This window comes from Nicotiana attenuata, unplaced genomic scaffold (genome assembly GCF_001879085.1).
Source record: "Nicotiana attenuata strain UT unplaced genomic scaffold, NIATTr2, whole genome shotgun sequence".
NCBI lineage: Eukaryota > Viridiplantae > Streptophyta > Magnoliopsida > Solanales > Solanaceae > Nicotiana > Nicotiana attenuata.
In genome coordinates, this window is record NW_017671839.1 from 95397 (window position 1) to 110874 (window position 15478).

A 15478-nucleotide genomic window follows, 5' to 3' on the forward strand; every position below is an offset into this window, starting at 1 on the left:
CCCCCCCCCCCGGTAAATGGGCATTGTCCCATATTGGAAGAGGAAGAAGTTTTTTATGGGTATATAAGCAATTGCTCTTCTTCTAGCTCTTAAAGAGTTGAGAAGAAGGCAAGCCTCGCGCCGTCGTCGTCGTCGTTCGCTCGGCTCTGCTTCGGCTTCGGCTTCGGCTTCGGATTCGGATTCGATCAAATGATTGATTGATTAACTTTTTGGACCAAATTTATTTGTTAATAGTAAAATATTAACAGAAATGTTATTAAATATTTATTTTAATAACAGAATATTAATATTAAATATTAATATTAAATCCAATCCGTTTTTCTGTTTTGGTAACAGAAAAGTAACTACCCTCTTCAATTTTCCCTCTTTATTTTCCCTCTTTATTGTTGAGTAAATGGCCATTTATGTAATGGCATTTATGCTGTGGGCGTTTTGCATAAACAACCATTCTGAAGAGGTGCACCTCTTCAGATTTCAGCCCAACTTTGGCTATAAATACAACACTATTCTGCTCAGAATTTCACTATAATTTTTCTGAGTTTCTTCTCCTTCTTCTGCATACTTTTAGCATCAAACAAAGCATAAAGTAAGTGTGATTTGCTACCGAACTTTGTGTTCGCTGAAACATTGGGGTTTGAAGTACCACTACACCAGTGTGTAATTCGTTCTATCCTGGGAGGAAATAATCCTTAACCTTGGGTACTAGGAGAGGATTAAATTCCTTAAGGAAACACTCTGAATTCAGTGGGCTCGAATTGGTTTTATGTCATTTCTGTTTATGTTCATTTCTGTTTATATTCATTTATATTTCCAGAATTATTTTACAAATACAGTAAACTAACAAGCTTAAGGAATTTAATATATTTTCTGTATTTGTACTTACTGTTTCTGGAATAGTAGAACCTTTGTGGTTTTGTACTCTATTAAAATCTACGTGATTTTAACGTTTGTGTCACTCTTTTACAGAAATGACTAATGAGAATGAGAACCAAGCTGTTCCAATGGTGACTGCCAGTGCCTCAACAAGCCGAACGACACCGGCAGCATTGGCACCGGCGGAGAAACTCGGAAAATTTTTCGGGATTGATTTCAAGCGCTGGCAGCAAAAGATGTTCTTCTATTTGACTACTCTAAGTCTCCAGAAGTTCATCAAGGAAGATGTTCCTGTGCTGTCCGATGAAACTCCAGAAACTGAACGCTTTCTCGTGATTGAGGCGTGGAAGCATTTAGATTTTTTGTGCAAGAATTATATTCTAAGCGGGCTGGAGGATGCTTTGTATAACGTCTACAGTGGCGTGGAAACGTCAAAGGAACTGTGGACTGCGCTTGAAAAGAAATACAAAACCGAAGATGCCGGGTTGAAAAAGTTTGTTGCTGCAAAGTTTTTGGACTACAAAATGGTAGATAGCAAGTCTGTTATTACCCAAGTCCAGGAATTGCAAGTGAGTATTCACGATCTCCTTGCTGAAGGTATAAATCAAATTAATATTGATGTTGAAAGTAATAATCTTAGTATATTTACAAACAGAAATTTCATTGAAGGTCTTGTCATCAATGAAGCATTTCAAGTAGCAGCAATGATTGAGAAGTTGCCTCCTTTGTGGAAGGACTTCAAAAACTACTTGAAATACAAACGCAAGGAGATGTCCCTTGAAGATCTCATTGTTCGATTGAGAATCGAAGAGGACAACAAAGCTGCTGAAAAGAGAGGCCGTGGAAACTCAACAATAATGGGAGCAAATATTGTTGAAGAGAACAAAAAGAGGAAGAAGGCTTCTGGACCGAAATATAATCCAAGCAAGAAGCGGTTCAGTGGAAACTGCTACAACTATGGAAAAACTGGACACAAATCTACGGAGTGTCGTGCTCCGAAGAAAGACAAGAAGAAGGGTCAAGCAAACATGGTTGAAAAGCATGATGATGTTGATGATTTATGCGCCATGCTTTCCGAATGCAACTTGGTGGGCAATCCTAAAGAGTGGTGGATTGATTCTGGAGCCACTCGCCATGTTTGTGCTCTTAGAGAAGATTTTGCTTCTTATGCTCCTGTTGGACCTGATGAGACGATTTCTATGGGAAATGCTTCAAAGACGACGATTGAAGGATGTGGGAAGATATTTCTCAAAATGACTTCCGGCAAAGTGGTGACTTTGAACAACGTCCTTCATGTTCCCGAGATTAGGAAGAATTTAGTCTCTACTGGACTTTTTGTTAAGAATGGTTTTAAATGTGTTTTTGTTTCCGATAAGGTTGTAATAAGTAAGAATGAAATGTTTGTAGGAAAAGGTTACCTCACTGAGGACCTTTTCAAGCTGAATGTAATGGTTGTTGAAAATAATAATAAAGTTTCAGCTTCGTCTTATTTACTTGAGCCAAATGAATTACGGCATATACGTTTGGGTCATGTCAATTATAAAACCTTACGGAAAATGATTAATTTGGAAGTATTGCCCAAGTTTGAATATGACAAATCAAAATGTCAAGTATGTGTGGAATCTAAGTATGTTAAACATCCTTATAAGTCGGTTGAAAGGAATTCAAATCCTTTAGACTTAATTCACACAGATATTTGTGACATGAAGTCAATACCATCTCGCGGTGGGAAAAAGTATTTCATAACTTTTATTGACGATAGTACTCGATATTGCTATGTTTACTTACTTAATAGTAAAGATGAAGCAATAGACGCATTCAAGCAATACAAAAAAGAAGTTGAAACGCAACTTAATAAGAAAATCAAAATGATAAGAAGTGATAGGGATGGTGAATATGAATCTCCTTTTGAACAAATATGTTTAGAATATGGAATTATTCATCAAACAACGGCCCCTTACACGCCCCAATCCAATGGGATTGCAGAAAGAAAGAATCGTTCATTAAAGGAGATGATGAACGCATTATTGATAAGTTCTGGTTTGCCACAGAACTTGTGGGGGGAAGCCGTTCTTACGGCTAGCCGAATACTAAATCGAGTACCCCATAGCAAAACACAATCCATTCCATATGAAAAATGGAAAGGAAGGAAGCCCAACTTGAATTATTTTAAAGTGTGGGGGTGTTTGGCAAAAGTGCAAGTTCCTAAACCCAAAAGGGTAAAAATAGGACCGAAAACCGTTGATTGTGTTTTCATAGGATATGCGACTAATAGTAAAGCATATCGATTTCTGGTTCATAAATCAGAAAATCCCGACATTCATAATAATATGGTTATAGAATCAGATAATGCTGAGTTCTTTGAAAATATATATCCGTATAAAAAGGAATATGAGTCGATTGGTGAAGGATCTAAACGACCTCGGGAAGAAACAAAAGAATGTACATTTAACAGGAGGATCCAAGACGTAGTAAACGTTAAAGAACGTCTACTTCATTTGGACCAAATTTTGTGACTTTCTTATTAGAAAATGAGCCTCGAACATTTAAAGAAGCGATGTCTTCTTCGGAATCATTGTTATGGAAAGAGGCGGTCAATAGTGAAATAGAATCCATACTGAACAACCATACATGGGAATTGGTTGATCTTCCTCCTGGAAATAAACCGTTGGGTTCTAAATGGATCTTTAAGAGGAAAATGAAAGATGATGGCACTATTGACAAGTATAAGGCAAGCTTGTGGTCAAAGGGTATAGACAATGAGAAGGTCTTGACTATTTTGATACATACTCTCCAGTTACAAGAATTACATCCATACGAACGTTAGTAGCGTTAGCTGCAGTTTATGGTCTTGAAATTCATCAAATGGATGTTAAGACGGCCTTCTTAAATGGAGAGTTGGAGGAAGAAATTTACATGGAACAACCTGAAGGGTTTGTGGTTCCAGGTAAAGAAAAAGGTCTGTAGACTTGTTAAGTCCCTTTACGGATTAAAACAAGCACCCAAACAATGGCATGCTAAATTTGACCAAACAATGTTGTCAAATGGTTTTAAGATAAATGAATGTGATAAATGTGTGTACATTAAAAATGTTCCAAATCACATAGTCATTGTTTGCTTATATGTGGATGATATGCTCATAATGAGTAATGACATTGCCAACATAAATGCTACTAAGCGTATGCTAACTAGCAAGTTTGATATGAAAGACTTGGGAGTTGCTGATTTAATTCTGGGAATTAAGATCCATAAGACTTCTCAAGGTCTAGCATTGTCACAATCTCATTATATTAAGACAGTACTTGAAAAATTCAAGCACTTGGGCTTTAAAGTTGCAAAGACTCCAATTGATGTGAATCTTGCATTAGCAAAGAACAAAGGCCAGAGCATATCACAATTGGATTATGCTCGTGTGTTGGGTTGCTTAATGTACATCATGAATTGTACACGACCAGATATAGCTTGTGCTATAAGTAAATTGGGTCGATATACTAGCAATCCAGGCCAATCTCATTGGATGTCCATGAAACGAGCTTTGGGGTATTTAGTACATACCCAGGACTTTGCTTTGCACTAGAATAAATATCTTGCGGTCATTGAGGGATACTGTGATGCAAATTGGATCACCGGATCAATTGATTCCAAGTCCACAAGTGGATATGTATTCACTATTGGTGGAGGAGCGGTATCTTGGAAGTCATCCAAACAAACTTGTATTGCCCGCTCTACAATGGAGGCTGAGTTCATAGCCTTGGATAAAGCCGGTGAAGAAGCTGAATGGCTACGGAATTTCTCGGAAGATATTCCATTTTGGCCCAAACTGTTGGCACCAATATGCATACATTGTGATAGTCAAGCGGCAATTAGAAGGGCTGGGAGCGTTATGTATAACGGTAAGTCTCGCCATATACGACGAAGACATAAAACCGTTAGACAATTACTCTCTAGAGGAATTATCACGATTGACTATGTAAAGTCAAGTAATAATGTGTCGGATCCACTTACAAAAGGCGTAACTAGAGAGGTAGTTGAGAAGTCATCAAGGGGAATGGGACTGCGGCCGAGAACAAGTCATAGTGGCGGTAACTCTACCTAGAAGACTGGAGATCCCAAGATCTAGGTTCAAGGAGATCAAACAAAGTCATTTATGACGGTTCAACATTGTCAACTAAACTTTTGGTCCATTCTCATGATGAGACAATGTTCAGTACCAAGGATAAAGCATTAAGGCTTTTTAATGATTTCTAAATTTGATACGGTGTATATCAAATAGTGTATCTACGGGATGACACGTTTAAGAATCACCTATGTAAGTGTGAAGTGTTAGCCGCTTCAAGGAGAACATTGTAAGGCCAGTTCTCTACGCACTTATGAAACCAGGCGGTGTTCATGGCTGAAACGAACACAACAATGAGAACCAAAGACGGTTAAGGGTTGGTTGTGTGACTTGTGGTTGTCTAGGTATACACTAAAGTTCGACGGTTCAAAGATATCAAATCTACCGATTGATCGAGTATATCTGACATAAGTTCACTACGGAAAGTTCAAAGGGAAACCTACTTATCCAGATGCAATTAATCCTTACTTGCGAATCACACAGTTTTTCATGCATACTTCCGTGATGTCACGACCCAAAATCCATTAAGGGTCGTGATGGCGCCGGGCACCGCTGTCAGGCAAGCCAACAACCTACTTAATTAAACTCCAATTTTAACAATTTTGGAAACCAAGATTCTCCTTTAAATTTCATAAGTAAAAAGATAACTGCTTCAATTCAAGTTAAATACTAGCAATCAATACAAAAATATTTAAAAATCATCCCAGAACCCGGTGTCACAAGTGCATGAGCATCTACTGATAAGGAAATAAAATACAATACAACATCCGTCCGGAATACAGTGGACGGAAGGAAAATATAATTTACTGAAAGGGACTTTACTATCTGCGGGCCGCCTCGAATAATACAACTCACCTAGTCCCCGAATCATCCGTGCTGCTATGCCTAGTGGGCTGCTAGAGATAAATATACCTGTGCAACAAAAATGCACAGAAGTGTAGTATGAGTACGTAAACCACGTGTACTCAATGAGTATCCCGTCTAATATCGAAGAAGTAGAGACGAGATGGTCAACTTCGACACTTACTAGAGGTCATTTGATAATATACTAAAAATGTGAGAAAATCATGGATTTATATAGCAGTCCTAATTCACGAAGCCAGAAAACAGGTAAACACCTTCAACAAATAATCAAGGATTTTCAAGGTTTACTCTTTATTATCTTATCAATTTATATCAAGCCATGAAAAGCAATATCAACATTTAAAATTCTCGGGAAACAATATACATATCATGCGCAAATCATGCCGAGGTCGACGGCCCGCTCCAGCAGAAATGTAAACTGTGCAGTGCCGAGGGTCGAACGACACGAACCATAGATGCATCTATTTAATCTGCCGAGGCGTTCGGCCCGTTCTATAAATAAATACATACCCTGCTCGCGAATTATGCATGTGACGCAGGTACACATAGAGATACATGCTCAATCAGTCAATTAAGAACTTATCGGAATATCTACCCGAATAAAACAATTTCTCTTTTTAACAATTTAGGAAAAATGATGATTAATCTCCTTTTAAATTCATTTACCAATCCAAGGTGATTCAAGCAATTTAAGCTATCAATGGGTTCATAATTAATCCAAGTATAACATGCTTTTGGGCCCTAACTACCCGGACAATAATATAATAGTGGCTACGCACGGACTCTCGTCACCTCGTGCGTACGTAGCCCCCGCAAATAGGAGCACATAATCAATTATTTCACCTATGAGCACAATTTCCTCTTACAAGATTAGAAAGGAGACTCACCTCGCTCCGAAGGTCCATAACCGGCATTCCACGCCCTTCCGAAGACTCTAGTTGATGCTCCACGCTCCAAAACTAGCCAACAGTTACGCAAATCCATTAATATATGCTCAATTAATCATTACAATCTAATTTACAGAAGTTCCTAACTCCGATCGAAAAGTTTCCCGAAACGCCCTCAGGCCCACGTGCCCGGAATTCGAAATTTTTCGAAGATAAAGATTACCCATGACCTTAGGAACTCAAATATATAATTTTCACTAAATTCCATACTCAATATCGTGGCTAAATTCCGAGAAATGCCAATTTCTAGGTTTTCCACCAAAACCTAAATTTTTCCATAATTTCCTTGCCTAAATCCATGTATAAACTTGGTATTTAGCTCAAAGCTAGCATAAATTACTTACCTCATGATGAGTGACGAAAATGGCACCTCAAAGCTGCTCCCCATCGACTCCAATGGAAGAAAATGGGGTTGAAATGAACCCAACCCCGAATTTTAAAAGACCTCACTGCCTCAGCTGTTTCCGCTTCTGCGGTGCACTGACCGCTTCTGCGGAATTAGGATCGCTTCTGCGAACCTGGCCCAAAATGCCTGGACCGCTTCTGCGGTCTGGGTCCCGTTTCTGTGGAACCGCTTCAGCGGAAACTGGGCCGCTTCTGCGGTTTCCCTTGGACTGGACCTTGGCCGCACCTGCGATGGACTGACCGCATCTGCAGTACCGCTTCTGCGGTTCTAGAACCGCAAATGCGGTTATGACAGAAGCAACGTACCTTCAGCTATTCTTCAACTTCCAAATTTGATCCGTTAACCATCCGGAATCCACCTGAGGCCCCCGGGATCCCAACCAAACATACCAACCAATCCTAAAACACATTACGGACTTGCTCGAGGCCTCAAATCACATCAAACAACGCTAAAATCATGAATCGACCTCCAATCCGAACTTAGTGAACATCAAAATTCCAAACTTCTATTTCCGATGTCTAAACCTATCAAATCACGTCCGATTGACCTCAAATTTTGCACACAAGTCATATTCGACATTCAGGACCTACTGCAACTTCCGAAATCGGATTCCGACCCCGATATCAAAAAGTCCGCTTCCGGTCAAACTTCTTAAAAGCCTTCAAATTTCTATCTTTAGCCAAATGGCTCCACAATGACCTACGGACCTCCGACTTCACTTCCGATCGCGCTCCCAACACCAGAATCACCATACGGAGCTATTCCCGGACTCGGAATCCTAAACGGACATCGATAACACTGAAATGCACTTCAAGCCAAACTTATGAAATTCCTTCTAAAATGCTAACTTCCACAATAGGCGCCAAAACGCTCCCGGGTTATCCAAAACCCGAACCGGGCATACGCCCAAGTCTGAAATCATCATACGAACTTGCTGGAACCTTCGGATCCTGATTCCGAGGTCGTTTACTCAAAATTCCAACCCTAGTTCATTATTTCAATTTTAAGCTTCCGAAATGAGAATTCTCTTTTCAAATCAACTCTGGACTTCCCGAAATTCAATTCCGACCACGCGTACCAGTCACAATACCTGAAATGAAGCTGCTCATGGCCTCAGACTGCTGAATGACGCGCTAGGGCTCAAAACGAACGGTCAGGTTGTTACATCTCCCACTTAAACATACTTTCGTCCTCGAACGTGCTGAGAACTACACTGAAGTAGTCTGAAATCACCGGTTAACTTCTCATGCACCTTCCCGTGCTACCACCACTCAGTTGAGCACATTAGTTCGATCAGTTCTGAAGATATTCCCTTTTATTCAAGCAGATAGGCCTTAGAGCCTAATTCCAACATCCGAAATTCTCTGTCAGGCTTGTTTCCAACATACGAACACCGTATCGATCACTACACGCTGTACCCAAACANACTCCCCTTTGCCTTATAACACGTAAGAACAACCATCGTAACCGGAACAACCTCCTCAGTTCATAACCCAATAAACAAAGTGTCCTCCAGGCAAAACTTCTCAAATTTAGTGATATTACCACAATCCTCATACTCGGTTTAAATCTTTACTCAATCGAGTGACTACATGTCACACTCATGCAATCTTCCCGTGGGACACGCTCCCACAACCTCTCGAAATAAACACCGGGTACGCACACCTGAATCACCGGCTGCACTAACACCGAAAAGTGATCAAGAATCCTCACCAGGATGCAAAGACTTCTTCACAAAACATCGATCTCAGGCTTACGCTGAAGACAATACCAATTCACTTAATCATTCAACCTTTTCCTTGATCATCCGAGCCCGTGACATCCTCGTCAACATCGAACTGCGACCTTGATTCTCACTTCAAATTTCATACTACTCACTGCACCCGACATGCCAATATACGATAGAACACGACTCTTCATCATAACTCGGAACCACTAATAGGTTAACACTTCGTCACGCAAAATCTTTCACTGAACTCACTTCAGGAGGAACATAGTAACACACAGGCGAATTCTTATGACTGTAGGATATGCAAATCTCTGAGTAGTGGTCCAAGCCACCATAGCCCTTCCGGGATCTGCTTACACATAACAGGCCATAATAGAAGAATGCTTCTGAATAATATCAATTACGGCGGCCGATAAGCCTCACACGTACCGCCACAATCATACGCATAGCTCGATCCCGCTGAATGAACGGGTCACAGACCCCAACATGCCAAATTCGACTATGGCTGATCAATCCCTTTCCTTCCAAATTATCCTTGATTGCTTTGGAAATAATACTAACTCTCCTCAACACATAACATACTCCCTCTACACTCACCCCGAGTGACCTGGAGTCACGAGACCATGCTGTCCCAAATCCCACGAACTATTTCATATTTCTCAAATGCTACACCACAAGTCAAAACATCATAGAACATCCTGGGCACCTTCCCATAAGCTGCTACAAGCTTGATTCTTAACTGTACTCATAGGCTTGAAATCATTGGGCGCCACACTCTATCCCTTTGAATCTACTAGAGACCGCTGCTGAGAGCCACCCGCTCTGACTTGGTCCTGAATATAATCAACTCCATGAACCCTCTAGCACATTGATACCCTCTCAACGAAGCACTTGACAGACATACTCCCCCTAAACCCACTTCTATACAAGGCATAAATCCTGAATCCTTTCCCAAGTTCGAACATAAGCCCATAAGGCCGACTGTAGCACATCTTTAATAATCTCTCTGCTCAAATTACTACTTATGGTCTTTTTCCGTAGTTGAGGTAACCCATCGAGATATTAATAACTGGAAACCTCGTAGGTAGCTAACCATGCAACCCAAATCATAAGCGGTGGGGCTCTCCCACTTAGCTTGAAGCCATAAACACACAACGCTGGAATTCACCCGAATTCTTTACCTCTAATTGCCATAACCTTGCGCAATCATCCGCTGCAAATTCTCGGAATCTTCTGTAAATCCCCATCTTTCGTATTCTGAATCATCATCCACATCCGCACGACCGATCTCTTTGTTGGATAACCAATATAATTCCTTGCAGAAGCTTCGCCAACCATGCGACCGCTAACCTGCTCACAGGGAAATAACTCGCCTATGGAAATCACCTCCCGACACCTTCCAATGCTGCTGCATGGGATACAATCACTATGACATCAATAACCAAATCCTGAGTCCAGGCTCACTTCCTAGCTGCACCAGTCCGTTCACTCCTCGTGGACATCAATTAAACGTGCGGCAACACCTTTCCAAATTCAGAGTTATGCTGCGTCCTTCTTCATCTCAGGAAGCTCCTTCCCGTTATACCAAATCTCCTGCCGCATAATGGCCCATACTTCAATTTACATCCGCCAACGTCAACGGCCAGTCGCTAAAATCCCAGATCCTTCCAAACTCTCCTTTGGCGCGTAGTCATCCTACTACCAAGCCCATGTGCAACATCCTCCACTCTCCCACTTTGGGCAAACTCGCTTCCCTAATCAACCACTTGACCGTTGCTTCACATACCTGGCCTTCTAGGCAAATTTTGACATCACCTGACACTTTCCCCATGTCTTTCCTCAAACTTTGCTGCCCATTTGCCTTAATAAAATTCATCTTCATAGAACTTGAATCCATAAATCGCTACTAACTTAAACCCCTCCGAAGGCCATCTTTCTCGAACCGCCAACATTTTAAATACTGATTCAATCCTAAACCACTGCATCATGCGATATCTGACAGTTGCATCTTTAATAGTATTTCACAATATCCCGCCATAAGGCGAATTGTAGCAGATTATAACATCGACAAACTTAGAGCGTTCAGTTAGGACAACAGCACTCCCCACATAGAGGAGAACTCCGCCACACTTGCAATTACCACGTTTCATTGCTCCCACCAGTCCACGTCTGACCATCCTTAGTTCGATTGACTTTCCCCTGCCGAGAATAAAATACGAAATCCCTTGATTACACACTGAGTAAACCTCCCTTCAATTCATTCACTGCCCCGACACCTGGGCAATCATCCTACCATCACAACAACACTGCGGAACAATCACTCGTAAGCATCATGGCAACCTGTGCCTAGCCTCAAGGCTCTTAGAAGTTCTGTTACTGAGCTGAAACAATAAAATATCCTTCCATAATGCGACTAATAGTCCAACCAACTATACCAAGAGGTCATCCCGCACCACATTTGTAGTGCCATCGCAATCCTTCAATTTTCGATTGATAACAAGCGCTCGCGTCGCGTAAGATTGAGTGGAAAGGAATCAAGGCATAAGCCTCAAAGGAATCGAACCGCACGATAAGGAAATCATGAAAGGAAGTACTCCTAACAGTCCTGCAGCCTCCCGAGGATAAGTACAGACGTCTCCGTACCGATCCGCGAGACTCTAGTAGACTTGCTCATGACTCGTGAGACCGACGAGAACCTAGTGCTCTGATACCATGTTGTCACGACCCAAAATCCATTAAGGGTCGTGATGGCGCCGGACACCGCTGTCAGGAAAGCCAACCAGCTACTTAATTAAACTCCAATTTTAATAATTTTGGAAACCAAGATTCTCTTTTAAATTTCATAAGTAAAAAGATAACTGCTTCAATTCAAGTTAAATACTAGCAATCAATACAAAAATATTTAAAAACCATCCCAGAACCCGGTGTCACAAGTGCATGAGCATCTACTGATAAGGAAATAAAATACAATACAACATCCGTCCGGAATACAGTGAATGGAAGGAAAATACAATTTACTGGAAGGGACTTTACTAGCTGCGGGCCGCCTCGAATAATACAACTCACCTAGTCCCCGAATCATCCGTGCTGCTATGCCCAGTGGGCTGCTAGAGATAAATATACCTGTGCAACAAAAATGCACAGAAGTGTAGTATGAGTACGTAAACAACGTGTACTCAATGAGTATCCCGTCTAATCTCAAAGAAGTAGAGACGAGATGNAAGAAAATTGAATTTAAAGAGTTATAAAAGTCCATTTACACTGCTGAAAGTCCAGAATATACAAAATATCATTTTTTTCCAAATTATCATACTACTGTCTAAAAGAGTATTAAAATGATCAAAATAAATTTCTGGTTTTTCTTCTGCCCTCAGGTCCTCTCCTACAATGTGTTGACTTGCAAGAGAATAGCTATGGAACTGTCTCTCACAAATCCATATTTCCAACTTCAATCTTGAGATTATTTGGCCTTATGGCCATCTTACATGCCAACACAAAAATAACAGTGATAATATAGCCATTAGTACGTATAAGAAAGCCATGAATCAATGTAACTTTAACATTAACTAAAAGAGCAATTTAAAAGGGGGCTATTTCAGTAATTAGGAGTTCATGCTCAAACCATTCCAAGCACATATAAGGATTTCAGCTAAGTAAAAATGCTTAGGCATGCTAGTGAAGTAACAAATGAACATATTTTAAAGAGAATCATAGTCACAAAGAACAAATAAGCTGGAGACATTTAACAACCAAGAGCATTTCATTCAAACATCTAGACAAAGATTACGGAAAAAAGGCTAAATGAACCCAAACCAAACATGTGAGTCCAAAGGTGTACCTATATCAGCAAAATAACAAAGAAAACAAAAGCTTTCTGAAAATAAACTGGCTGAGAAAAAACAGCAAGATCCAGCAACAACAAACCCCAGAAATCAACCCAAGAAATCAAATCCAAAGCAAAACCAGCTTGACACCAAGAAGTCCAACTAAAGGATATAGAAAAATCTTCTATTTTCAAAACATGTTTTCAATCTTGTAAAGAATCTGAAAAAATGAGAATACTTGAAATTTTCAAGATTTCTGAATCTCACTTTTTAGAAAAGAAATTAGAGCTTTTTGTGCCGAGAAAATAAGGCTGAATTTGTGTACATGCTCATCATCCTCCTTTTCAGAGTGAGTGAGTGTTCTCTTTTATAGAGTGCTCAAAAGAAGCATCCAAGAAAGAATATTCTGACCTAAACAGCATATTTTACAGTTGTACTGTCCTTTTTCCTTATCCAAAACCAGTATTTTCTAAGGATAAGGACAACTGTGTTGTATTCTAGAACTTTCCTAATTCTACCCAATGTGAAACCCCCATTTTACCCTTTAGGTTACTGCTTATTTCAGATTTTATCCTAAAATTTCTAAGTTCAATTAAGTCCCTGAAGTTTCAAATGATTTTCAAATTAGTACAAACATAATTAGAGTAAGTCGAAAGATGCAAAAAAATGCTAACAGAATGAGAGTAAAAGAGAGCTGATGCAATTTTAATTGAAGATCAAACTGATTAATAACATGGCTATTCTATCTATCTAACTTTAATCAGCTAAACATGACATCTCTATTTTATTCAAGGCAAACCAAGGTAATGAAAATTAATAATACTAAAAATTACGCAGCTAACTGACGTTTCTAGGGTTAAAATCAATTAAGATCAGAAGTAAAACTCAATCAGCAATTTCAAATTCTGAAAACAATCACAACATTTTTTAAGAACTAGTTAAGAAGTCTGAAACCCTAAATTAGCTAATTAATTGACAATCAACTATAAATTAAGACTAATTGACAGAGAACATCAAAGAAGAAAAGAACAGACTATTATGTAAAGAAATTAAAACAAGTAAAGAAAAACACAATTGCTGGCTACATGAAAAGGGAAAACAAAGATGGGACAGACATTAAGAACAAAGAAGAGAGAAAAGAAAAGAAACAAAAAGGAAAAAGAAAAGACCTGAGGCAAACCGGTTACTGAAACTTCTGCAGGCACACCCATGAACTTTATACGGCCATTAATTGGCTGTTCTTAATAAGAACAACCAACTAATGGTCGTCTGGGTTCATATATCTCATGCACTGGCCAAGAAAAGACGAAAAAGAACTAGGGTTTTTTCCTCAGCGTCTCAGATTCAAAATTTAGGGGAATTGAGGCTAATTCGAAGAGGTTTAGCAGTGGTTTAGGGTTCAGGGGAGTGCAACGGTTATAGGGTGTGAGTTTGGAGTGATTTGGAACAATTAGGGTTTTGGCCAAATTTTTCGATCTAAGTGTCACGACCCAAAATCCATTAAGGGTCGTGATGGCGCCGAACACCGCTGTCGGGAAAGCCAACCAACTACTTAATTAAACTCCAATTTTAACAATTTTGGAAACCAAGATTCTCCTTTAAATTTCATAAGTAAAAAGATAACTGCTTCAATTCAAATTAAATACTAGAAATCAATACAAAAATATTTATAAACCATTCAGAACCCGGTGTCACAAGTGCACGAGCATCTACTGATAAGGAAATAAAATACAATACAACATCCGTCCGGAATACAGTGGACGAAAGGAAAATACAATTTACTGGAAGGGACTTTACTAGCTGCGGGCCGCCTCGAATAATGCAACTCACCTAGTCCCCGAATCATCCGTGCTGCTATGCCTAGTGGGCTGCTAGAGATAAATATACCTGTGCAACAAAAATGCACAGAAGTGTAGTATGAGTACGTAAACCACGTGTACTCAATGAGTATCCCGTCTAATCTCTAAGAAGTAGAGACGTGATGGTCAACTTCGACACTTACTAGAGGTCATTTGACAATACACTAAAAATGTGAGGAAATCATGGATTTATATAGCAGTCCTAATTCACGAAGCCAGAAAACAGGTAAACACCTTCAACAAATAATCAAGGATTTCAAGGTTTACTCTTTATTATCTTATCAATTTATATCAAGCCATGAAAAGCAATATCAACATTTAAAATTCTCGGGAAACAATATACATATCATGCGCAAATCATGCCGAGGTCGACGGCCCGCTCCAGCAGAAATGTAAACTGTGCACTGCCGAGGGTCGAACGACACGAACCATTGATGCATCTATTTAATCTGTCGAGGTGTTCGGCCCGTTCCATAAATAAACACATACCCTGCTCGCGAATCATGCATGCGACGCAGGTACACATAGAGATACATGCTCAATCAGTCAATTAAGAACTTATCGGAATATTTACCTGAATAAAACAATTTCTCTTTTTAACAATTCAGGAAAAATATGTTTAATCTCCTTTTAAATTCATTTACCAATCCAAGGTGATTCAAGCAATTTAAGCTATTAACGGGTTCATAAATAATCCAAGTATAACATGCCTTTGGGCCCTAACTACCTGGACAATAGCATAATAGTAGCTACGCACGGACTCTCGTCACCTCGTGCGTACGTAGCCCCCGCAAATAGGAGCACATAATTAATTATTTCACCTATGGGGACAATTCCCTCTTACAAGGTTAGAAAGGAG